The 25,106-nt window shown below is 36.7% G+C and overlaps 1 protein-coding gene across 1 annotated transcript in view; it reads left to right on the top strand.

The window, feature by feature from the left end:
- The first annotated feature begins 4,408 nt into the window (after nucleotides 1-4,408).
- The window catches only part of CDH11 (cadherin 11), a 269,341-nt gene continuing 248,643 nt past the window's right edge, over nucleotides 4,409-25,106 (top strand). The window contains exons 1-2 of the mRNA XM_050903720.1: nucleotides 4,409-4,447; nucleotides 23,087-23,192. The gene's annotated coding sequence lies outside the window, so the exon portion shown is untranslated. The remainder of the gene's footprint in view (nucleotides 4,448-23,086; nucleotides 23,193-25,106) is intronic.

Raw genomic sequence — 25,106 nt, 5'->3', positions numbered from 1 at the left:
TTAAAAAAAAAAAAAAAAATCTCCACCCCCAATCTCATGGGAGGCATTGAACATGAATGCTTGGTTTCTTATTTTTAAAAATTGTTTCAAACTTCTTTACGTGTACTTTGAAATGAAAGTCAACATGCGTTCTGCACTGTGCAGGTAATGTTGGTGAAAGTACTCCCCCTCCGATGTGAAAATAGACCTTTGTCATCTACATGTCAGATTCCCCTGCTACGGGAATCAGAATTGTCTAGCTAATTGAGATATAACATAATTTGTTTAAAATATCTTCCTTGTATTTGGGAAAACATGTTAATTTTCTTCTAACAAATCCACAGGCAATACCTGACAGATCATATTATTTTCTTTTATTTGCCCAAGTGAAAGAAAGTTGATAGCTACAGATATGCACATGTGCATGCGCACATCGGATACATAAGTGATTCTAAATTACTTTAAAAAAAAGAAAACAAACAACTTCTTCTGCACCTTAGGCCAGGGCTTTCAGGGATATATGTATTAAGTGGATTTTTCCATGCAATAAGGAAGACATTATTGATTCTTCCTTGTCCAGAGGTGATCAGAAAACATGACAAAAAGTTGTCCATGAACAGATTTCTGTGTGCAGTTCACTGTGAACCTTCTGGTCCAAATCTTGGCTGGAGAGGATTTCTTAGACCAGCAGATGACCCAGGTCTACTTGTAGTTCATAAAGCCAGCTTTATAAAGGGGGTGTGCTGCCTGATAGCAGGCGTTAGGGAGGGCCCAGCGTACTTTGCTTGTAATTGCTTGGATTGTAAGAAGAGAGCAAGCACTGCATGCATGCATGCTTGGCTTCTTCATGAGAGCACTGTGTGAATAAGCCACACAGCACTTCCAGTGCTAAGCAGGGGTTTTTTTTTGTTGTGTGTTGTTTTTTTTGGTTTGTGGGGGAGTTTGTTTGTTTGTTTGGGGTTTTTTTGGTATCTCACTTCTATGTGGTCAGAAATAACTACTTGCTTTCTACCATCAAAAGCGTGTGCCTCAAACATCAGATTAAGCTGTTATTTCTGTTTGGAAATGGGAGTTCTTTGACATCCTCCACCTGCACCAGGGTATAGTCGGGTCAATTGGTGCTTCTCTGTTTCCTTTCTGTTTGCTGCTCTGCGTCTTGGATCTTAGCTCAGTATGAGGGAAGATCTTACTACAGTGCTTAGCAAAATGAATAAGGCTGAACAGTTTTTGACCTGTAAGTACACTTTGCTTGCCGTCCAGGGGGTCAGTTAAGTCTCAGTTTTGAATTTAAACCATGCAGTGAGTCAGTGCCATTCTTCTGTCCTTCCAGTATGTTGTGTCATCTTCAGCACCCCGAGACAGACTTTTCTTAGGACTACTCTAAGGTCCCTACAAGGATGATCAGAAGATTTTGAAAATTACCTTTGAATAAACAATAACATGCAGGTTTTATTCACAGTGGGTTATAAAACATTACTGATATAAATACAAATGTTCAGAAGATGATTTTTAAATGCTCTGCATTTAATAAGCATTGCTTTTTTTATATTTTTTCTGTGTGAGAAAGTATTTATTATGTATTAGTGTAGGATTTTCTTTGAGGAGATCGATTTTAACATAAAGCATAGTCTCTGGAGTATTTCATTAATGTGTGTCTGCAGAAATGTCATAGATATTTTGAATGGTCTAATAACATTTTTAGAATGTAAATGTGATATATTTTTAAAGTCTGCCAAAGAAATCCTCAAATATAAGATACTGTATTTCATGCTTTAGGAAAGGATCTTCTGTAATGCATGTGTGCGTGAATGCATGCTCTCTCTAAATAGATAAATAAAATTTGGGCTTTTAGACAGGAAATTTGAACCACTAATTCTGAGTTGGGTGTGGGCTTTTTTGTTTGGCTTTTTGTTTGTTTTGGATTTTTTTTGTTATTACACCAATTAACGTTAGTATTTTGTATACGTTTGAATGAAAACTTTGTAGAAAGTCTCTGAAGAAAGAACAGTAAAACCAGGTAAAAAAAAAATATATGTGTAGGTGATGTTCTTTTCCTTCAAAGATCTACATTTAACCAGTACCTGCATTGTAACAGTCATCTTTAGATTTTTAAAACTGAATCTGTTTACTTTGGGTATTTGCAGTGTTAGGACATAAGGGCATTTAATACAACTGTTGCATATACCAAGTATTTTTAAATGCTACATGTCCCAGTAAAGAAGGAACCTACCAATCAGAAATTATTGTAACTATAATTTTTTTTGAACTGACCTTTCCTGTTGCATTAAAAACCTGGTCCGCTAGTAAATATAGCAGTATATAAACATGTATTTGCATGCCTGCCTTGTTCTCTACATTGACAGTGTAGTTCATACCATTGATGGATTTGGTTCTTTATTCTGCACCTAAGTCCTTTGCAACAAAACATAATGATGTATTCTGAATTTACTGTAACATGTAAATTCATCTATTAAGTACTTGTTCTGGAGGATTGCTTTGATTAAAGCACTGACATAAGTTGGTTCATGGCAGGGTTACTAATTTAACATGATAGATAAGAATTTTCATTTAAAAATAGTGCATTATTCCATTGGAGCAGTGAATCTGGCAAATTTCATAACAATATAAAATACCTCATAATAAAAAAGTAATGACACCTTTATGAAAAAAAATCTGTCCCTCAGTTGACTGTCTGTTATAAATTCAGCTCCTGAAAGAACAGCAAGAGAGTACTGTAGTAAGGAAATCTCAGTATTTCTTTAGCTTTTTTATTTTTTGCAAATTATCTGAATCTCTTTCCCTTTCTTGCTGGGACAGTGAAATGGTGAGAAGCTTTGACTCGCTTAACTTTTCTGTTCATTTAAGTAAGCATGGAATGATTTGAGCTAGAAAACTGATGCCACCTTGGCTTTCAAAAGTGCTCAACATTGGCTAACTTGTTCTAGTGGTTTTGCTGCAGCTATTCAGAGGTTTAGGTGCAAGGAGCAGGAAAGATTGTAATAAGATTCTCACTATTTTTGTTGCTTCTGGAAGCATTTGTTTGCAAGGTTGGAAAAGTGAATTAACTTGCATTGTGAAGGTTATTTCTACAGTCAAGAGAGTTAGTTTTGTTTTTGAACGAAGGTTTGTTTTGACAGAAAACAGACATATGAAGAAAATGCTAATTTAAAAAGACCTTGGCAAGCATTTGATTCTTACTGTCCTTTTCCATTATACTATGAAATGAAATAACTTTCCAAGTATGGCCATCCTGGTTGTCTTTGCAATGGATGCAAAAGAAAGAAAATTTATCATGTACTGTGATCAACCAAACTTAATATTTGCTGAAAGATAAAGTGCATATAAGTATTACTGCCTGTGCAAAAGCTTTGTTAATCATATCTCTTGCTGAAGTCAGAGAACATTGTGAGCATAGGGTTGAAAAATGTAGTGACAACAATTATTGACTTATTGTGTTAATGATATGACAGCATGTTATAAATTACCAGAGGTTAATGGGATAAATAGTTGGTATAAAAACACTTAAAAATGGATGATGTATTATTTTCTTAACTTTCTTTCATAAATATGTATTTGAGACTGTAGGTCTAACTTCGGAATACATTATTTCCAGTTGCAGTGTAGGGAACGTGTGCTATTTTATTAATGATTAGTGTTACTAGTTTCCTGTTGGTCATGCTCAGTGGTAATTGTTAGTTCTGAGGATCATGGGGGTTTAAATGAAGCTGATCTCTCTTTGGTCTTGCTGTACTTTCTGAAAACTTGTGTATTAGCTGTGCCACTGCACACTGTCTGCAGGCATGAAAGGGTCAAATGTGTTGTAGAAGCAATATAGTTATTTGCTTCTGCTAAAGGATTATTGTTTTTGTGGAGCATGAATATGGCTATGCTGCTTTCAGATCATGCCATCAGTATGGCTCTAGGATTACTGCAGTGTAGACTCTAGGATTTGAGGTTTGACTTGTTCCCTGATTTCTGCTAATGCAGCCTCACCTAAAAATCCATCAATTCTAGTTCTTGGAGATTTGAAAACTGGTTGTTACAGCTGGATGTTTACAGCTCTATATGCAGTGGTTGGTCATTACCATGATATAAGCCACTGATTTTATGTACTGGTAACAAATATTTGCTTCTATTATAGTCTAAGGCTTCTTGTTTCAGGAAGTGGAAAAGAGATACCTTGATAAATGCAATGTGTTTAAAAAGTCATTTCAAAAACTATATAAACATGGATTTTGTCACCAATGTGATCTGTACATGTAAAACAGCAATTATTGAATGCAACATGGTACTGACCTAGTACTGGATATGTAAACCTAGATGTCTTTTTTTTTTACTAGATCATCTATGTATTGTTATAAGAAACATGATACAGGTTTATGCTCTAGAAATCTCACTGTAAAAACTGCCTTTTTTTTTTTCTTTTGGCAGAAAGATGATCTGATGGTGATGACAGATTCAGATTTGGGTAAATAAATGTAATTCTGAAGCACACTCCTTGCTGGTAAAACAGGAGCAGGCATGGTATAAGGCTTAGTTTTGGATTTTGGGAACATAGGTGTAGGATATAAAACACCATTATCCCTGGCAATCTGGAGCAAATGTAACTTTGATAATCATAATTCTAGAATAGGTTGAACTAGATTTAAAACCATACATTTTTCTGCTCTGAAATTTTTTAGTTGTTCTCAGCCACCTTTAGTCTAGGGACTTGGTTACTCCTTATATCCTTCTTGATTTTAGACCCGCTAACAACAGTCTTGGTTAGAGCAGTTGTCCAAACCAATGCTAGTAACCAAAGCCTCACCTCAGGAAACTTCAATTCACAGATTACCAGCATTGCTGCTGGCTCCAGCAGGAGAATGCTCTTTGCAGCGATCACTTCAGCTTATGCTTGGATATAGGTACAAGGTACATAAAAATATGAACAGTTTCTTTATGATGGTAGAAGAGAGCTTGCCTACAGGAGTTTCTTTTTTCTTTAACTTATCTGTATCTTTTTAGATTTTGAGACTTTTTTTTTTTCCTAATTCTGACAAAAGTGATCTTTCAGCATTAGGAGACAGTGACTGCCATTTTACGTCTGTCCACAATCACCAGATGTGCTTTTAGGATGGTTTCTTTTAAGCTCTTCATTGTTTCAAAAGGTCACATCTGCCAAAATATTTTTTGCTACATATGTTAACCAGGAAGTTGCATGCTATCTGAAGACACGACCACAATGGTCTGCATATTTGTGACAAAGAGAAAAGCTATCTGAATTTAAAAGGCTGCCTATAGTATATTTGAAGTGGGGAATCTTTTAAACGTGCAGCTACAACAGATACTCATTTGAAAAAACATATCCTATAAACTTTTAATAGTCCTATTGTTGATAACTGTTTTTTAGATGCCTGCTTAACATCTCATGATGATTGCTGTCACCCCATATGAAAAATGAATCTTTTCTGTTCATTAGTCTCAAAAATGCATCCATTAGAAAAAACACTTATAATTAACCAATGCAGAATGGAGCAAAAACTTCAGTGTTATAGTGCGTGACAAAGTTGATAGCTGAGTCATATTCCTTGTGATATAATTTCATGTCTTTATTTAAATGCATTAAATATGGTTGGGTAGAAAGTAATACGTCAGGTACTAAAGAACAATCAGAGCACATCTTGTAAATCGTTTACAGAAACAAGACAGGCTTACATAAATGCTAATTAGTTGAGAGCTTCCAGAGTTTTCAGGACAAAAAGTTTCTGTGTAAGCAAAATCTGAAGACTTATTTCTAGGAGAATGGATAGAGAAGATTAAAGTATGTATTGGCATGATAGATTGCTGTTGACTCTATAGGTTTCTAACCTGAAGCTTCCCTTTCTCACCTGTCTCTCTACATCTTTATTGAAGCTTTGTAATGTCGCTTATTCTTTAATTACATATTTGGAGTTTAGTGATTTTTATTTTCTCAAACAAAAACAATGGTCTTGGCTATTCACTCTGCCACTTTATCTTTACAAGGACAACTGTAAATTTGTGGGGTGGTGAAAAAAAAAATAATTGCAAAATATCAGGGAGAAACAACTTCAGTGGTTGCGTTCATAATTGGTTTTCAGTGTTATTGGCAAGGAAGAGCTTATTGTATGAATGCCTTAGCAGTTAGGAAGGGAGGCCAAGCAAAATCAGTTTTTAATAGTCTGGATAGTATATATGTCCTCTGGGATTTTATTGTACCAGAGTACCTTGATTATATGTTTAGCAGATTCATTCCTGGATGAGTCTTTATTAGACATCATGATATCACAGGGCAGGGAAAAGTAGTTTTAATGCCCTGCCTAGAAGTGCTGGTCTCTTCAGATGTGATAGGGAAAGCATCCCTGAAAAGATGCAGAAGCCAGGCCAAAACATACTTGTATATACTGTGATTTTTTCCAAAAGATTGAAGCATTCATTTACTCTATCAAAATCAGATGAGTAAAGTAGAATTATCTCAAAGGGAAGGCAGGTGCCAGATAAGACCATGGGTTTCAGGGGAGAGTGTGCTGCTGGGATTAGGCTGTAATGCTCCTTACACCCACCTCTTTGGGCTTAGTATGAAAGCGTAATGTTCTCTTCCAGCAAGAATGAGCGATTTGCAGTGCGTGGGGTATGGTCTTTCGCAGTAGTTGCATAGTCATTCATTAAAGTTAGTTTTTATGATTCTGTCAATGTTCAGAATACAACACAGTATATCAGTTTTAGATATATAGCACTGATGAGCCTATAGTTCCCTATGTTGCTTTTTTTTTTTTAACATATTTGTTTAGGTCTTTTAACCCCCTTTGTTTAGTGCTTTCTCAGTTTGGAGTCAGAAAAACAGGCAGGATTAGCTCTGGCTGGTAGGAATATAGGAGGTGACAGTGACATACATTATTTCTCCTGTATTTCTGATGCACTAAAGTCAGAATACGGTTCTTGGTCAGGATGATCACTTGTATGTTGTATGCGTGGGCTGTTTTAGTCATAGGAGTGTATCCTGAACAGCAGTTTTCCAAACATTCAGCTCACTAAATGGTCAAAGACCGTAAGAGTGCTGAGTGTTTCATTATGTTGGTGAATCGTGCATCTGAAAGGGAGGGTATGTTCTTAAGACCTCCATGCTGGAGAACTCTCTGAGAAGATACAGTAGGCAGCTATTAAGTTTTTGAGGTAGATCTCTCTTCTGGGAGATGAGCTCCTTCATAAGATGTACTAAGAATCCTTACTCTGAAATCTGAACTTAACCAAGGGCTTTATCCCATCACTCCATTTAGTTTAGAAAATGTTGCAGTCAAACTGGAAGTCAAGTTGACTTTTTTCTTCTTTTTTCTCACCTCATGTCACATTGGGATATAGCTGGTGCCACTCTATTTAAAAATATTTTTGTATCCAAGATAAATTCTTGAGATGCCACAGACTGATCTGTATCATTCCCTTTCTTGATTCCTTTTAAGAGAATATTTTTATGTACCCCTTTACAATTCACCGTCACAAGGAACAAATCAGAATTCTGTAACCCAATCTAAGCAGTACATTGTTCTGTTCAACAAATAATGGTGATATTTGGTGTGGGTTTTTTTTTTTTGCAAGCGCTCTGTGCAATATTGTCTTCCTACTCTAATCTTTCTAATCTTGGCCTTATTAATGTGCTCCATCCCTCTTCCTAACTTGGGAAATTCTTCTTGCCTTTGGATTGCTTTAGGCCAATAGAGGAGAACAAAGGGCCAGCACACACAATCAGCCCTGAAAATATTAATTGATATTTTACTATTTCTGAATAGTTAAATCCCAGAAGAATACATCACAATTCATTAGGTTATTTTCACATTTTTCAAGATTACACAAATCTGTGTCGAATGAGGAAAACAGGCACTTTTTATGTGGAGACACATTTCTTACATCAGCCTGTCTGTCCTAGTTTTTGATGATTCAATGAAGCTAGAAGCATTAGTGGACATTCCTCTATTGAAGCTGTTTCCCTAGTGTATATTTTTGCTTTAGATTAGTAACTATCATATAAACGTAATTGACTGAACAATGGTAACTCTGATATTTTAGTTGCTAATTTAGGCCTCTAATCCTGAAAGTAGCCCTGGATGAGAGAGAAACTGTATTCTTGCAGAATTCTCTTATGTCACTGTCTGATATAGAATGGAAGCTTAAGCAAATGTTTTATTTTAAGAAGAAATGGGCTAAGTTTCTGTCAGAGAATTTAAAAAACAGATTTTTTTTTTTTTTTTGTGGGAATGTTATCTCTAAGCCTTTTTTTAGTAATTTGAATGTTACTTATTTAAAGGCCCAGAGTATAACTAAACTCAATTTCTTTACATAATGCAAGCTTAGCAAGAAAGTTCAGGTTCATTTAAAAAAAAAAAAAAAAAAAAAAACAACAAAAAACAAAAAAAAACCACAAAAAAACCCCAAAACCAAAAAAACACCCCAACCCCCCACAAAACCAAACCAAAAAAACACAGGGGCAGAGATGAAAAAAGTAAAGCTTTGGTGACTGGCTTGATGCTGCTCTAATAACTGCTTGTAGTCTACAGTCATGACCAGCATTTTGATCATTATAACATTATTAAAAGTGCTTTTTGAGTTTTGTAACTTCACCACATTCATAGTATTAACTGACACTTTCTTTAACGCCCTACTGCACATCATTACAGAAATAAAAAGTGTGGTCTAATAATGTTCATGGACCTTAGGTTTGGAATTAGCATAATGGAAAGAGATCCTGAAAGCAAAATCATATTTCTGTAAGTGACCTATTACCAATCCGATTACATTTTATACAGTAATTTAAATGAATTCTATTAGAAGTCTGAGTTGGTAAAGGAAAAAAATGGCTTATTGTTCAGTCAGCGTAATTGGAAAGGCAGCACACCCAGCAATGGGACAGAGTTTGTGCAAACTAGGCATCGGCCTGCTTGAAAGATGCTGTGGTTACACAAATGTTAGAACTATGGAGTATGTGTGGGCAAAAACAATGAGCAGCAAAGAAAGCCTTCCTAAGACATTATGACTTTTTGATAACAAGGGTGGTTTAAATTCAGCTGATGATAAATGTCAGTGGTTTATGGTGGAGGGAGCACATGTGAACTGAAATAGGTTTGAGGCTGTTGTTATCATGCATGGCACTTTCATCTTAAGAAGGTGACTGCTAGGCTTCAGTACGGTTGTTTATTAAGTACAGTTGCTTTTTTGTTCAAAATATTTCCCTTGTTATAGCAACTTTTATCTGAGTATTGTGAAAGAGTTCAATCAATAAATTTCTCAGATTACCTGTGAATAGAGGTGGCTATATAGAGATGAAAGCAGGCTAAAAGAGTTTGATAATCTTGTCAAAAACTCAGATAAATCTCGCTAAAATTCTTGTACAGAAGTAATATACAAAGTGAAGCTTTTAGGATTTTTCAAATTCTATCGATCTTTCCCACTGTTTGTAATAGAATATGCAGTTCTTTCACACACAGAAGTATGAGACAAATGATGAAACTGGCCATGAAAATAATGCTTTAATAACCATCCATTGCAACTGAAAGAACACTTTCTCTTTTGAAAGTATTATGAGATCATGATTATCCTGCTGTATTCAGTGTTGGTGTGGCCTCACCTTGAGTACTGTGTGCAGTTCTGGGCCCAACAATTTAAGAAGGATGTTCAGGTACTTGAATGCATCCAGAGGAGCGCAACAAAGCTGGTGAAAGGGCTGGAAGGCATGTCCTGTGAGGAGCGACTAAGGACTTCGGGCTTGTCTAGTTTGGAGACAAGGAGGCTGAGGGGTCACCTCATTGCTCTCTACAGCTTCCAGAAGAGAGAAAGCAGAGAGGGAGGTGCTGATCTCTTTTCCCTGGTATCCAGTGATAGGACACATGGGAATGGTTCAAAGCTGCATCAGGGGAGGTTCAGACTTGACATTAGGAAGCATTTCTTTACTGAGAAGGTGGTCAAACACTGGAACAGGCTTCCTAGAGAGGTGGTCAGTGCCCCAAGCCTGTCAGCGCTTAAGAGGCGTTTGGACAATGCCCTTAATAACATGCTTTAACTTTTGGTCAGCCCTGAAGTGATCAGGCAGTTGGACTAGATGATCGTTGTAGGTCCCTTCCAACTGAAATATTCTATTCTATCATGAGTGTTTCCTTTTCTTTACAAATACCATTTTTGACTCTGCATAGTGGTATGATCACGCAAACCTCAGTCATTATGTCCCTGCTGTTGATTATGCTTACCTGCAAATCATATATTTACTGTAATCATCTTAATTCACAGTTGCATGTGAATAGTAACTGTTCCCTGTTTTCTTTTAGACCTGAATCAGCCTTTCTGTCTCTGGCACTGGGATGTTTGCAAGGCCTTCTCTGTTCTTGTTACCTAGTAATTGTCACTATTCCCACACAGATTTTTAATAAAGGCTGAAAGTAGACTAGGTAGCTTCGAACTGGAGTGATGGTGTACAGATGCTCTGCTGCAGTGTATATACTAAGTGCTTGTGGAATAGCAGAACAGTCATTGGCTTGAAAACACTGGTCAAAGGATGATGCAGATGTTGAAGTTGGAACAGCAGTCCCGTCTTTGCTTATACCTACAGAAACATCAAACGGCAAGCAAAATCCTTGTATTCAGCAAATAGAGCTAGAAGGCTCCAGCAGAAAAGTGGGTAGCAAGGCAGTTATTGATCACCTGTAAAACATATGCCTACCTACACTGTGAAGGAACAGAACTACATGTGAGGAGTTGACTTAAGTTCTTAAAATACTGATCAAAATATCAGGTCCCTAAAACTGAACATTCTGGGTCAAATGATATCCATAGCAAGACCCATTTAACTCCAGCGGGCCAGGGCTTTGTGTCCAGCATAAAACTGTAGTGTAGTGAATGGATTTCCTGTAATTGTACGTATGCAAGAGAATGACAGCTATCTCAGTGGGATGCCAAATGCCCAGCTTGGAGCAGAAAACATACTGGTAATCACCTTTTCCTCCTCTGATCTATCTCAAATGTTCTCCCTTCGTCTCTGTGCGTTAGACTACCTTAGAACACTCAAAACATTTAACAGTTAAGCACTGTGGGATCCTTTGCACTGTTGCTTTTGTTGCCATCTGTAGCTCTGATAGCTTTTTTTTTTTCTTTTTTTTCTTTTTTCCCCTTGAAATTTAGTGCAAAATGTGTCTTCAAAGGTTTGAGGGTAATACACCTAACTCCTTGTATGGAAAGAAGGGAAGATTGTGATTTGTCTTGTGTTACCATAAGTTTTTACCAATATCCAAGGCCCAGTGTAATTACTAATTAATGCATTATTTCTAAATGATGTACTCTGTCATCCTGGCTTCAAATGCCATCTGCTTTAAACTTTGCAAAAATCTTTTGTGTGTCTTAAAAATGTTTCAGACTCTCCAACTTCTTTGTGTGTGGTAGAGAATGATGCAACCTACATTTTTCCAACCCACATCACTGTGTGATTAAAGAGAAACAACAAAGATGAGTGAATAGTAAGGCAGTTAATCAGCAAATGCTTCGAGCTATTTTTCTTCTTACATATATGTTAGTATAAACGTGGTTTAACTCTGTTAATGTCAGTAGAGCTGCCTTGGATTTTCACTAATGTAACAGTGGGAAAAAAAAAAAGTGGCCTTTCATCATGTAACTCCAAGCAAATAAGTGATTTAGGTTACTTAAATAGACAAAAACAATCTTAAGGTTTTTGTCACCTAGTTAATAGCTCTGATCCTCTGCTCCTGTATGCTGGCTTCATAGTGAAAGAATTTCACTCTGAAGGAAGAGGCTCAGGCACACTTCCCAATTTTCATTTCAAGCTGCCTGTAAACTTTTGTCTTCCAGGATTGTAAAGAATAGTTCTTTAGATGATAGTGTATAACTCGTGCTGTCTGTGGAGGTTGTCATGAGATTCTTCTGAATGCAGCAACTTTTTTCTAATATGTGTAGCCATTCTATAAAGGTTGAAGAAGCTGGGTTGAACCGATTTGTGTATGTGAAATTAAACAGAGTGTGCTCATTTGGTATATTTACAGTGCAAAAAGTTGGAGTCTAATTTCATTAACCACAGTGCAAAATGTTTTCTAAGAATGAATGTCATGTTTGAAATGAAACATTAATTGTTATAACATCAAGGTAAGGGGAACATTTCGTGACATCTATCTTGTTCTTCTGTGAATGTTGCAGTGATTTATCTAGCTCATTGGTTTTTTCCTATGTAAATGTTACAAATTATGTAGTTTTGAGAAGAGCAGCATTTATAAACTACAAATATGTCCTGCCTCGTAAAAAACATTCATTATGCAACACCAATGGAATTGAAGGATCAGTTCTAAAACTAAGTGAAGTCAGCAGATACCTTTCCATTGACTTCACAGGACATTCAGACCTGCAATTAATTGATTGTATGTGTTCTTAGTGTATGAAACCCGGCGAAAATAAATTGGTAGTTGAGCCTGCCATCTGGGCAGCCTGACATCAGTCTGACTACTCAAACTAAAACCAAAGGAAAACCGCTTTCTTGTAGCCTTAGTATTATCTTCTAGAAAGAAATTTCTGGGAACAATTGCTTGTACTCTGGGTATATGATGTATTTCAGCTCTTTGTCATGCTGAAGACCAATTCTTCAAATCTTTCTCATTGTACTCAGAAAAAGCTCATCTCTCTCTAATTAAATCATTATTTTACAGAAAAATCTGCTGTGGCTTTTACCCATAGCTTTGAAAGTCCATGTTCCAGCATAATCTTGGCTTATTTGTGGTGTTCTCTAGACTTAGTTGTGTAAGTGTTAGTTGGTATTGATTGTTGGATCAGAAATCACTTTCTTCAGTTTTGCAGTATTTGAAGACAGCCCTTGATTTGTTTATATAGAAGAATTTCAGTTGATACCAAATCAAGAAGACAGCAGAACAAAAATCAACCCCTTGAATTGGGGCAACCCAAGAACAAGGCAACAGAAGAAAGGAAGGCCTGTTTGATAGGTTATAGCTCATAGCTCTGTGACTGCCCTAGGTAGTTTTTCTGTTGTCGTAGCTGTGTTTTAGGCTGAAGAGATTGCTACTTTCTTTAAATAGAGATGCTGTTTTTGTCATGTTTTAATGATGAGGTATAAACTCAAAAATCCTTTGTGAACACAAAACATGCCTGTATGTGTTAATACGCATTTCTCTGTGTAGACCAGTGCGTTAATGATAACCTGCACTGGAAACCTGAGGCCAGTTTTTTGGGGTATTGTTTCAACTCCCAGTAGAAATGTGAATTTCTCTTCCTGTCTAGAGGTGTACTCAACTGTGCACGTGTGTTGTTTGGGGTTTCACACGGTGCCCCCCCCCCCCCCCCCCGAATTTCCATTGTTTAACTGGTAAGTAGTAAAAAAAAAAAAGGTCATTTTAAAATTTTGGGGTTGAGCTTAAAATGGGCTCGGCTACAATTGCAGATGCTGGAAAGCGAAAGAGTTCAGCACTTTTGCATTACGCTCTTTGAGGCATACGTACCCCACTTATATTTTGTGTTGCCAAAATAATTCTAACATACTTGTTGAGCAGATGGCTGGGATGCTACGGTTCGCGTCAGCTCAGCAGTCTACTATATGGAATCTAACATCCTCTGTGTTCTCACCACCGTGGTGTGATGGGTATATGCAGCCAGTCTGATTGCAGCTTAGCCAGTTCTAAAAATCTTATAATCCAAGAATTTTATTCTTGGCAAATCCTAGGCTGTAAAAGAAAACTTTGAAACAGTAAAGAGAGGACTTGTAGGTATTCAGAGCAATTTGCTGACCCATTAAATAATTCTCAGGAAGAATAAGCAATGCAAAATGGCCGAAGATAGTCTTGAACCTAAAAACAATGGCAGCATTGGCTACTAAACCTAGCTAACTGTATTACAATGCTCTTCTGGAGAGTAGAGCAACAGTAGTATAACCTAATAACATGGTCTAATCTAATAAAAAAGATCTGTGCCACTTTGCCTGACAGCTGTAGTGGAGAAGATGGGAGGGAGTACTGAAGAATGTTAAAAATCAGTTGAATACTGTAATTAAAGAGTTAAAAAAAAAACCCAAAAACCCAAAATAAAACCTGCTAGACTTAATCAGTTTTCCTTAGTTGTCATATCAAGAGTCTGCAAGCTTAACAAATGTAACTTGCTGTTTGTTTTCAACTGCATGCTCAAAATAATTTGTAAATTATTACAGTAACAGGAATGTGCCTAAATTCTTAGGCATATTATGCCGCACAAAGTGTCCTTGATAAAAATACATAATTTGAAAAGTATAATTTATGAATATGGAAAGAGATGGCACAGGAACAACTAAATCATGCTAAACCTCTTGTTCCTTCCCATCTGTATATAGTTGTAGAGGTTATGCTGGAAGCAGTCATCAAGTGTCATGTGTCTTCCTGAAAGTTGCCATAAGCTGCTAGAGGGTGAAGTTAGACATGCTGAACACTTCACAGAGCAACTTGCATTTATTTGAAATGCTATAAGGAATACTGGGTCTTCTAACCTTGAATTAGGGTCACCTAAAAACCCCATGTCTTAACTGTGCTCAGCCCTGCTGAAAAACAGATGACTTGTTAGCATCAATTAGGTGGTATTGAAGTGTTCATACTGTCAGTTAAACTATAGCTTCCTTGCAGATACAGCAGCGTGCACGTAACCATTTCTTCTTTCCCAGTTCCCTTTTGTGTCCCATTAGTAGCAGCACATTTTAATTACAGTAAGCCTTCGCCACCTCCTTCTGTGCATTCTTACAATTCTGCCAAATGGCATGGAGTAGTTTGACTAGTGATACTATTCTCTGTTGAGATTTGTAAGAAACAACAGGAGAGAAGCACTGCTGGGAAAAAATCTTCTGTTATTCTGAAAGAATCCTAAACAACTATTGTTATTTGTCTGCAAGGAATAGTTTGAAATCAAAAGGAATGAAAACCTGAAAAGGCAGCCTTTTATTTTACTGGGGGGGCGGGGGGGGAAGGGAAAATGACCCAAAAGAACTCACTTATTTCTTTTTTTCTTCCTCTAGCTCCTGTGTTTTGGTATCAAAATACTCTACACAGTATATTTTTTAGGGTTGTGTAAATGGTTTTGGATAGGCTTCTGCTGACTTAGCTCTGGAAATTTCAACCTTTCATTAGTTTTAACTGCTGAGTAAGGCAAACAGAACGCAAGAGGTTTTATTCACAAGGTTTGGTTAGAGCACTGTGCCATGTCAAATATGAAGCCTGTTTCAGCTCTTGAATCAATTGCCTAGTGCTGTCCTAACAGATGACAATGGGTTAATCTCCCAAAAAGCCTTTCCCATACATACAAGACTAAACAAGAAGCAGACTTTAAAGGCTTTAAGTATGGCTGTAGTTAACTATGAACAGCTGTTGCAAGATAACAGCATTTCCATTGGAAATGTGAGCCCCTTTCCCCCGTTTACAATGAAACTATTCTGAAAGCGGTATTTGGAAGGAGTCAGTTCTCTGTCTGGCAATAATCAGAATTAAGTGGGGAGCGAGTTGTCGGATCTTTCCGCTCAAACTGACATTTATATAGCAATTCTATTTCTGCTACTGAAAGCCAAAACATACAAATCCATCTTATCCAGACTATTAAGAAATACGGAGCGAGTGATTATTTTTTTTCCCTTCCGTTCTCTTTTCTTTCCTGCCTCTGCTCTGCATCAACATTCATTTTGAATAATGAGGAAAGAATTATATTAGTAAACCTCCATCTATCTTTTAGAGTCTAGTAACATGACGTTTGCATTAAATCCAAACAATACCTGCTGTAAGAATACATCTTTAGAAATTCTTCTTGCTTGTTAAAGCCATACCATAAAACATTGTAAGTTTTTGTTCTACTGTTTTCAATACATTGACGTGTTAGCAGAAGTGTCTTTTTGAGGAGAGATCCAAAAGCCAATTGGTTGTGTTCCAAATCAAAAGCAAGAAGGCCATGAAAATAAAAGATCTAATTTGAACACTTCTTGACAGTTAGTGATTTGTTAAATAGTTTGGTTTTAATTGCTTTCAAAAGTGAAGGGGAAGGAGAAATCTTTTGTAATTCATGCTTCTAGAGAAAAAAAAACGAATGTGGGAAATCAGGCTGTTAATATTAGAAGTTACAATGTGACTCAGTGCATAATCTCTGCAATAGTACAAGCAGCAAAAACGGAGACAAAGAAACAGATGTGCAAACTTCCTACTAGTTAAATTCCAGCTATTTAATCAACAGCAGGACTTGTCCTTTGTTTCGTATTTCCTAGCTCAGAAACATCTCAGTAGGAGGACGTGAAAAGGTACTGCAAGAAAAGTGCTTTTGCCATCTGCAAGCCAGTGAATACTTTAAACTAATAAAGCAACCTTCACAAAGTTGGCCACGAGGATATAAAGAGAGGGGGTAAACCAGCTATAACTCAAAACCAGCAGCCTAGTTAGGAACTTTTATACAACTGAGCCAGACAGAAACCTGGTTGTCTGACTTCATAATCACTTACTCCAGATCCAAAGAGCTTTCTGAACTACAGGCAATAAAGAAGAGTTATGCTCCTTAGAGCAAAGCCAACTTGTAGGTTATTAATGTAATCAGAGACTGAGATAATTGTTCTGTGACTTCTTTCATACTGAGAGAAGTCCCTCATGTTCTGTGGCGGTATATGTGAAGATAACTGGCCTCTGCTAGCAGCTGGGGCTAGAAAAGCAAAACTACATTTCAGTCATAAAGTCAGGAACCCCGTAGCTGGGGTAAAAACACAAACTGTCACTACATACTGTGCTATTTTCTGGTGTTGCACAGAAAACTGGCAGATAGATTTCCAGACCTGCCGTCTAATCTACAGACCAGATAAATCTCCTACAATGAACATGAGGCTGCTGATAAAGTAGTGCTTTTTACATGTTTCACGTTATCCTGGACTCTTTGGTATTTCCCTTTCAAGATTTAGGTGCAGAAGGATGCTGAGTAAAACCAAGAGCTCTGCCTCTTCCTTGCTTTCTTGTCAATCTGGGAGCCTGCACTAGTAGTATTCACTTCTGTCCCTGCATCTCGTGCTGCACATGCCCCACTGAAGGCTGGAGAGCACACATAGTCAAGACTTGCCAAATCTGGTTTGTCATTCAGCCTACAGATGGGTTGCCAGGTGAAATCACTGTAAATCTTGCCTTGCATAAATTATTTGGAAACCTTGAAAAATTAAAGCTGGCATTGTAGAACTGAGAACCTGGTGGGGTGACTGACTGAGGATGCCTCTTTTCACCCCGTCAGAAAACTTGTTAGCAAAATTTAAAAACTTGCTGAAAAATTGTTCTTGGACCATTGTTTGCCAGTGCTTTTCTTTATTGCAATTTCCACATTGCAATTATAAGTGGGCTTTATTTTTAAGCAGAGGAGAAGAAATTATTGGGTAATGTCCGAATGGAGATTAATAATAATTTGAGTCTTGAAGTAATTCATAAACAGTGTACACTATCAAAGTAATAGTTAAGAGAAACACTAATATTTAAAGCACCATCCATTTGTTGCACAGGTTTTATCACTTGTTTGTGGGATTATTACAGGATTAAAGGAAATTATGCACAATTTATGCTGAAACTTGCAGTTATTTCTGTTATGTTATAGTATGCAAATCTGCCAATAGACTATAACCCTAGCTGTATTGATTTAAATTGTACAGTTCTACTCTTAAGAGCTGAGCCAGTCCCAGGGGTCGTTCTGCACTCTAGCTTAGAAAAGAGCTTTTGAAAAACAGCCCTGATTTACACTATGGTGCTAAAAGTGTGAACAACTTTCTTACTGATTTAAAACATGTCCTGAATCACTGTTGGTGATCTGTGTCACAGTTCTGTGACTATTAATCATTTAATCATCACAAAACAAAGAGCCTCTTTCATAGAGAACTGCTTCACATGCACATATGCTATATCACTCATTTTTACAGCCAAGGGGACTGCATATTGTTCACTCTCGCTAAGAAACGAACAAGTCATCCACATCCTTTGAAGCCTGTACATTTTAGGCTAATTTGCTGAGGAAACAAAAATGGATTGTAGTGATATGTTCAAATAGAGATTCATGAAGTTACACAAATATACACAAGCAGAACATTTGGTCTTGACGACTTGGGCATTTTTCCAAGCATATATACATAGTAAACAGCCTGTTGCATAATTTGTAAATACACAGTATAGCATCAAATGGGACAATTGCTACAGTAGCACTTGTCAAACAGTATACTTTTTGTTTAATCATGATTATAACCCTCACATCAGATCAAATGTCTGCATATCCTGAATCTCACCGTAGAAATCATTTGAAGTTGCTGAGGTTTTTCTCTGCAGTAGCTCAACAGGATTTTTGCTATCTTCTTTCTAAAATAGTGTCACCTGACAGACTTGGACAGACTTTCTGTTTGGCCTTGTCATAAATGGTTTTGTCTAATGACGGAGGTGTATGTTAATGGCCTTGTAAATACAGGTCAATGTTTTCTAGTCTGGACTGTGCCTATTAATTGTGTACAGGTTGTAAAGAGTTCTGTTTAGTCATTATGAGTCAATGAATTTATATATATATCGCACACACACACTCTCTCATACACCAACACACAGAGGAAAAAACACAAAAAACTTTGAGACTGAGGAATCTAAAAAAGTGGAGGAAGTTTTCTCTGCCAAATTCAAAATTTGTATTTCATAGTGGTGTATTGCAATTTTGGACTGTTCATTCAATCTTGTATTATTTGCAGCAAGTAACGGTCTTTGTGTCACACTAAAAGCAATCCTGTAGCCTAAAAATAAAATTGCTAAAAGAATAGAAATGTTTCTAGAATTAATCGACATTTTGTGTGTCTTTTCAGTAACTGTTCATTTACCTAAATAATTCATACATTTCATTTTCTGTATTCTCATCTTCAACAATGTAACATTTCTCTATCAATTTTAGTTAATACAGTGCCTTTTTTTAGATTACTATTCTTTCTTCTGCCATTGCTTAAGCAATGGCGCATACTGAGTATTTGAATCATTATCAAATATGATTCTTCAGTCCCTCAATAACTTTTGTCCTGTTCATGAACATAGGCTGCTGCCAAGAAAAAAAGACCATATCCTTTTGAAGAGTCACACAGTGATTTTTCTCTGTGTTGGGATGTGTGTGATCTTTCTAGGGCTTCTCAGGGTTTCTATGCACAGAAAATGCCTGGACTGAAAGATGGATTTTGGTGTACTGTGTTCCTCTCTCTCTTTGTTTTGAGGGGGAGCAAAGATCCCTTTTGTATTTAAGTCTAAGTGTTCTTGAAAACACCCTGTGCAGTTCAGAGTGTCTTGTGATATAAACTTCCAGGCATTTTGGAAGAAATGGCAGAAACTTGGGAAGTTCAAGTTATGTTCAATTATTATTCTCATCAGGTAAAGGCTGTTAAGTTATTTCCGCTGCAACTTCTGGGTCATATTAATAGACTACAGAGAAGCAAACAAAGAAGTTAGAAGAGCTCTGCTTCATAACTCCTGGAAGAATTCCTTTGCAAGATTTATTAGCTAAATGGTAATAAAGATATTGTAAACAAACAAAAAGCTCCCCAAACTTGTCATATTTCATTGTTCTTCACCTTAGAAGAACTTCAAGCTTATTTTTACCACCTCTGAATAGCTAACCGTTGTTTGATAATTTGGACAGCGATCTTGCAAGTGAACGATTAATTAGGTGTTTTGAAATATATTATTTCCTTTTCAAAGTCTTTCTTGCAAACATATATTGTTATATAGCTAACTAATCTGTTTGTATAATTACTAAGTGTTAGTATAAATCTACATGCTCTCTAAAACTCCTTTTGCAAACGAAGTATGTAACTGCAAGTATGTGGTCATGCAGTACTCTGGCAGGGATAGTCCACTGCATTAGGAGCAAGAGAATAAAAAGGAATCATCTTTATTGGTAGATGGAGAATACAAATCCTTTTCAAAGGAAATAATTTTCGAAGGAAATCATTTTCAAAGCCTACAGTCATAAGGATGCCAACTACACTGTGTCTGGCACCGGAGTTATCTGGAAAGCTAGGCACAGTACTCAAATTTAATCACTATATTACTCTGCAAAGTTTTGCTTCATGTGTTTGTCATTACTGACTTTATTTAGCCTGAAAGACATTTTCTTGTGCTTGGCAATTTTTAGAAGGTATTGCACCATTTGGTTGTATTTGGAGACCTGTCTGCTTTAAACATTGAGAAGATGACAATTTTGGCAGTCAAAATAAATGTAAGAAGCCGCTGGTTTTTTTTCTTGGGCTGGGTTTTTGGTTTTTTTTTCTGTCATGGCCATAGGAGCCAGCTGGTTGAGTCACAGCTTGAACGCAGCTGTTCCAAAGCCTGACTGCAGATCCTGTGGCAGAGCTACAGCATCTCTGCTCAGCTTCCTCTCAAACGGGTTGAACCTGATGGTACTCCCCCAACAGCCGAAACAACTTTCCCTCCGCACTGAAGAACTGCTGCAGTTACCTGTGTAATCTGTGGGAGTCCAACATGCTTTCCTTAGTTTTAGTCTTTGCATATCCTTCTTTCTTTCAGTCTTCTCATGTCATTGTTGTTTAATAAGTGCTGGATATTTTTGTAATGCAGTATTTTATTAATACGTAGTTGAAACTAAAAAGGTATTTTTCTTACCTGTTGTAATCTCTCTGTACGTTTGTTTGCTCGTTATTTTGTGTGCAAATTTTCTGTGCTTCTTTTCATTAGTTAGAATTACTTCTGTCAAAAGCATGAAGCTGAAGTTGTATGAAATTTTGCAGGCTGCATTATTTTAGCAGAAACAACTTTTTGTGCCTTTCAAATTTCTTGCATGCATGATTTTTTGGCTCCTGTCATGGGTGTGGGTTTACACATTATTTTGCAATTCGAGTGAGACAAAATCTCAAGTTTCTGATGCATTTTTTTGAAAATATTCCTAGCTTTTGGCCTCGACTAAATCGGAGTATTTAAAAGTTGCTCAGGGTTTTAAATCATTAGCAATGCTTCGTTTAAATCTGAGAATATAGCTAAATGAGTGCATTCAAAATTATAAGGAGGTTTTTCCCATAATGTATTACTTCCTGCCACTGGTAGTTCAAAATCTGATTTTATCAATAGGTGAGATAATAATAGATTTCCAAAACACAACCTCTTCCAACCAGTAGGGTTGGTTTGTTTGTTTTTTCTTTCTTGCCAGAGAATTTATTTGGAAGCATTTTTCTAGGCTATTTCTAGGGTGACCAGTTAAAGATGATGAATGAAAATATAGAACCAGAGACTAGAATATTTGGGCATTATGAGGTAGGTTATGAGGTCTGGTGCCCTTCTATTTTGCTATCACATCACAGAAAGTTTTACTGTATTTATCAAATTCCATTTATAAACCTGGAGATAACACTATCATAAGAATTATGTCAACACTCCCTTTCAAATCCCAAATTACCCGACAGAGAACGTATTGCATTTTCTCCTGTCTCTGCGGGTTATTTGACTATAATACTTTTCTGGAAAATGATGTTATATTTTGCTTTCCTTGATTTTTGTAGCTTGTAGATAAGACAACATTAGAACTGACCTTCATCTAATAGCTGCAGCTGTGTGGGCCAAAGAAAGAGAGTCTGGTATTCTTGAGATTGGGGGGACTAGAAAAGAACTGTTAATATATTTAATGGCTGTAACTGAAAATTTTGAGTGACTTCGTTAAGTGGGGAAGATGGAACTGAACAGAATAAGAGAGTGCAAAAAATATTTAAGAGATTTTAGGTCATGGATCTTAATTTAGAAGATGTAAGGACAGAAGCATGTGAAATAATCCTTTCTATTTTCTGCACGCTGTGGGGACTAGCAATATGATTGTTTCGTGTTTATGTTTGGGATCTGGCATTGGATGGCAGTGAATCAGAATTTCTGTGAATTTTATCCCTTCTTGTACCCAATCTGCTCTGCAGCTTTTGGCTACTACATGGGCCTACACCTTGATATCTGCAACCATGACCCTTCCTCTGAATAAAATGGACCTGTTTTGAGCTAGCTGTTCTCTTTCCATAGTCAGAGAGCCTAGAGGTGTTTCCTATTGGATGGGGCCCAAATTGCTCATATTTTGTAGGGAATATGATACTTAGCGCTTATAGGCTAGGGATTAAACATAATAAAACTATCCTGGATTCTTATTTACTCAGATTTATTTTGGTCATTAACTATTGCAACTCTGATAACTTTACTATTATTTATTATTAGAAACAATAGAGACTTTGACAAATACAAAAGATGGTTGATGACTGTGGCATGCTAAAGGAAAGAATAGTTTCTCAAAGTTTTCACAGCATTTACAGCAAGGCTGTTAAATTATTACCAGCTGAAATAACAGAAGTTATTTTTTTGTTATTGTCCTGGATGTAAAGTACAGGAAATGGAGGAGACACAAGAGAACCTTTCAGGAGATTTTGATCAAACCACCGAGTGTTCAAAAATATTTTACTCACTTCAAGCTTAATGCTTTTGTGGGAGGGAAGGAGAGGAGAATGTTTATCAGCTGTTTTGTGAAAAGATATCTAAGGCTTATTAAATGTTGATTCATGTTTTTCATTTCACATTACGTATATTATGTATATGTATAATTCACCGAGATTACTTTCTGGATTTTATTTATATCATAAATAAGTTTGTCTGTGTTCTATGCAGAAAAGTGTATTTTTTCTGTCTATTGGTTGCTTTATATTACTTACATCTAACTACCATAACTGAGTAAACAGGATTATCTCTGACATAATGGTATCACAGCCTTCTCAGTAAGGAAAGTGTGCACTGTTTCAAAGATTTGCTTGTTTATTAAACCTTATTTGTGTTGCATTATGATTAAAAAAAAAAATTGAATTAGATCTTGTAATTGTTAATTTCAAACTAATGGCAAAGCTAGTTTTACATGTTAGCAATTATATTTCAAATCAGAATTGTGGTCCTGCCTATGAATGTAAATTCATGTAGTTCGGATTTCAGGGAAACCATCCTGATTTACATAAGGTTGTCCCAGATTTGAGGGAGATCTCTTACCTTTTCTTACATGGAATGTCAGAAAGTGTTATAAACTATAATTTCTCTGAACTGTATTTTCCTGTAAAATTTTCCAGGAGCTACATGTGTGCTTTTCATTGCATGGAAAAGGAGGTGAAACAGCCTGCTTTGAGGAATGGAAAGGAATGTTTTGCCTAGTTTTGCAAACTGGTGATGTTAAAGGTAAGATGTTGAAAAACATGTTACCGGATAGCAAGTGTTTTATTACTTTAGTTAATTTTATGAAGACATTTTCCTCTTGCTAAATTGAAATTGTTGGTTTCTTGAAAAAAGGTATAAATCTAAGAAAGTCTTGCTCTGAAACCCTAACGGCTGGATGAAATCTTTCATGTGCTTGTGTCACTGATGAAGGCCATTTCACACGCTTCTCAAATACAGTGGGCCAAGTGGTGTTCCACTTCACTCTTTGCTCATGTTGGGATAAGAATGTACTGGAAGTTCCTACACAAGACAATGAAATATTACCATGCTGGTGGAATAATTCTTGAGACTGTCCTGGGCCAATTTATGAGACAAACTCAGAAGAGGGGCTTCTGACAAGGCTTTTAATAGTCCACTGAGCCCTGCTTTGCAGCAGCTTGGCAAATGCTAGGAGCTCTGAGGCTGCTCTACCTTTTGCTGAAGTTAAAAGACAGTGTTGTTTAATTTTCTGATCTATAGAATTCAGTGAAAAATGCAGTTTAGCTGTACTTGAGGAATGTAGCCGCTATGTACGTGCCCCATTAATATTAATAAAGTGAGTTGTCAATGTTCTCTTTTCACATCTGTTTCCTAGCAAGTAAAACCATTCCCTAAGCATGGGGTCTGAACATACAAATAGATTTTTAAAATGAAATAGTCACAGAACCAGAAATCTAATCCTTCAGTTAATCACTAGCAATATTTGAAAAGAGAGAAACTATTGTATATCTGCCTTGCCTCACCTCAGATGAGCACCAGGAATAATGCACATCAGGAAATGAAATATGTGTAAATCACTGAAAATGAGAAGTTGACTAAAGCTGCATTTCAAGGCATTCCAAAGTACAGGAAAGGTCTCAATGACAGGTGGGAAGAAAAGCTGTTCAACTGTTGAAAAATGGAAAATGCTTGTTTTATATTCCAAAGGTGAATTGTGTACTAAGACAAAAGGGGTTTGTGTTTTTTGGTGTTTTTTTTTTTTCTTTTTAAAGGCAGGCAGCCTTGTGTATTCATTATTTCAAGAATTGTAGCAGAAACAGAGTAATTCTTCTTGTTAAATTCTGACTACTTAAAAATTTGCCCTTCAGATTGACAGACAAATTTTTCTTTTCCTGTCCTAAACTGTAGATAAATACAGGCTGTATTTCAACTGTTTCAGTAGTGGATCAACAGGTTTTTGGGCATGGTTTAGATGTGTTGTATTATTAATACTTACACTGTAACTGATGATCTGAATCTCAGAGTAGAGACTAGTTATTTTTTTCCCAAATCGGAGGAGTGCTTGGATCTGTTTGCATGTTGCCCATCTGTGGATGACGTGATTTTTAGGTGTCTTGTAGGGAAAAAAAATGCTATTCATGTTCTTCAATGATGTATTCCCTGTCCCTGACAAGTTCACTGTTCACATTCTTGGGCTAGGAATAAGAAGACACTTCAATAGATAAGCACATACAATTGATCATAGAGAGATGAATTCAAAGGCTGCAGTCAATAGGATTGAAAATGAACACCACCTGTCTCCTGCTTTTTAGGTGTGGTGTTTTAAAGCATACATCTGGCCTTTAATACTTGCTAGTACATCTACTTTAATATGCTAGAATTTCTGGTAGAGCTGTCCCTAAAAGTATATTTTTCATGATTACAAATTTTGTGAGGTCTGGGCTTTGGTTCTGCATTGTTTTTCATGAGATTACCAAGTAACTAACGCATTAGTAACTGAGAGTCTCCTTGTGCCTTCAGCCTTCTTGTGTGGATCTGTTGCAGATCTCCAGCTAAAGCTGTGATTGTGCTGTTGTAGGATGTATTAGACACTTTTCAGACTGTTCCACTGGAGTGTATCAGTCTACAATGTAGCCGTTCTGTGATCCCTCGTGGGGCAAGTTCCTCTAACCATAG

This window comes from Gymnogyps californianus, chromosome 12, assembly GCF_018139145.2.
Source record: "Gymnogyps californianus isolate 813 chromosome 12, ASM1813914v2, whole genome shotgun sequence".
NCBI lineage: Eukaryota > Metazoa > Chordata > Aves > Accipitriformes > Cathartidae > Gymnogyps > Gymnogyps californianus.
Note: the sequence above shows the minus strand (reverse complement) of the source record. Positions and strands in the feature narration are given on the sequence as shown.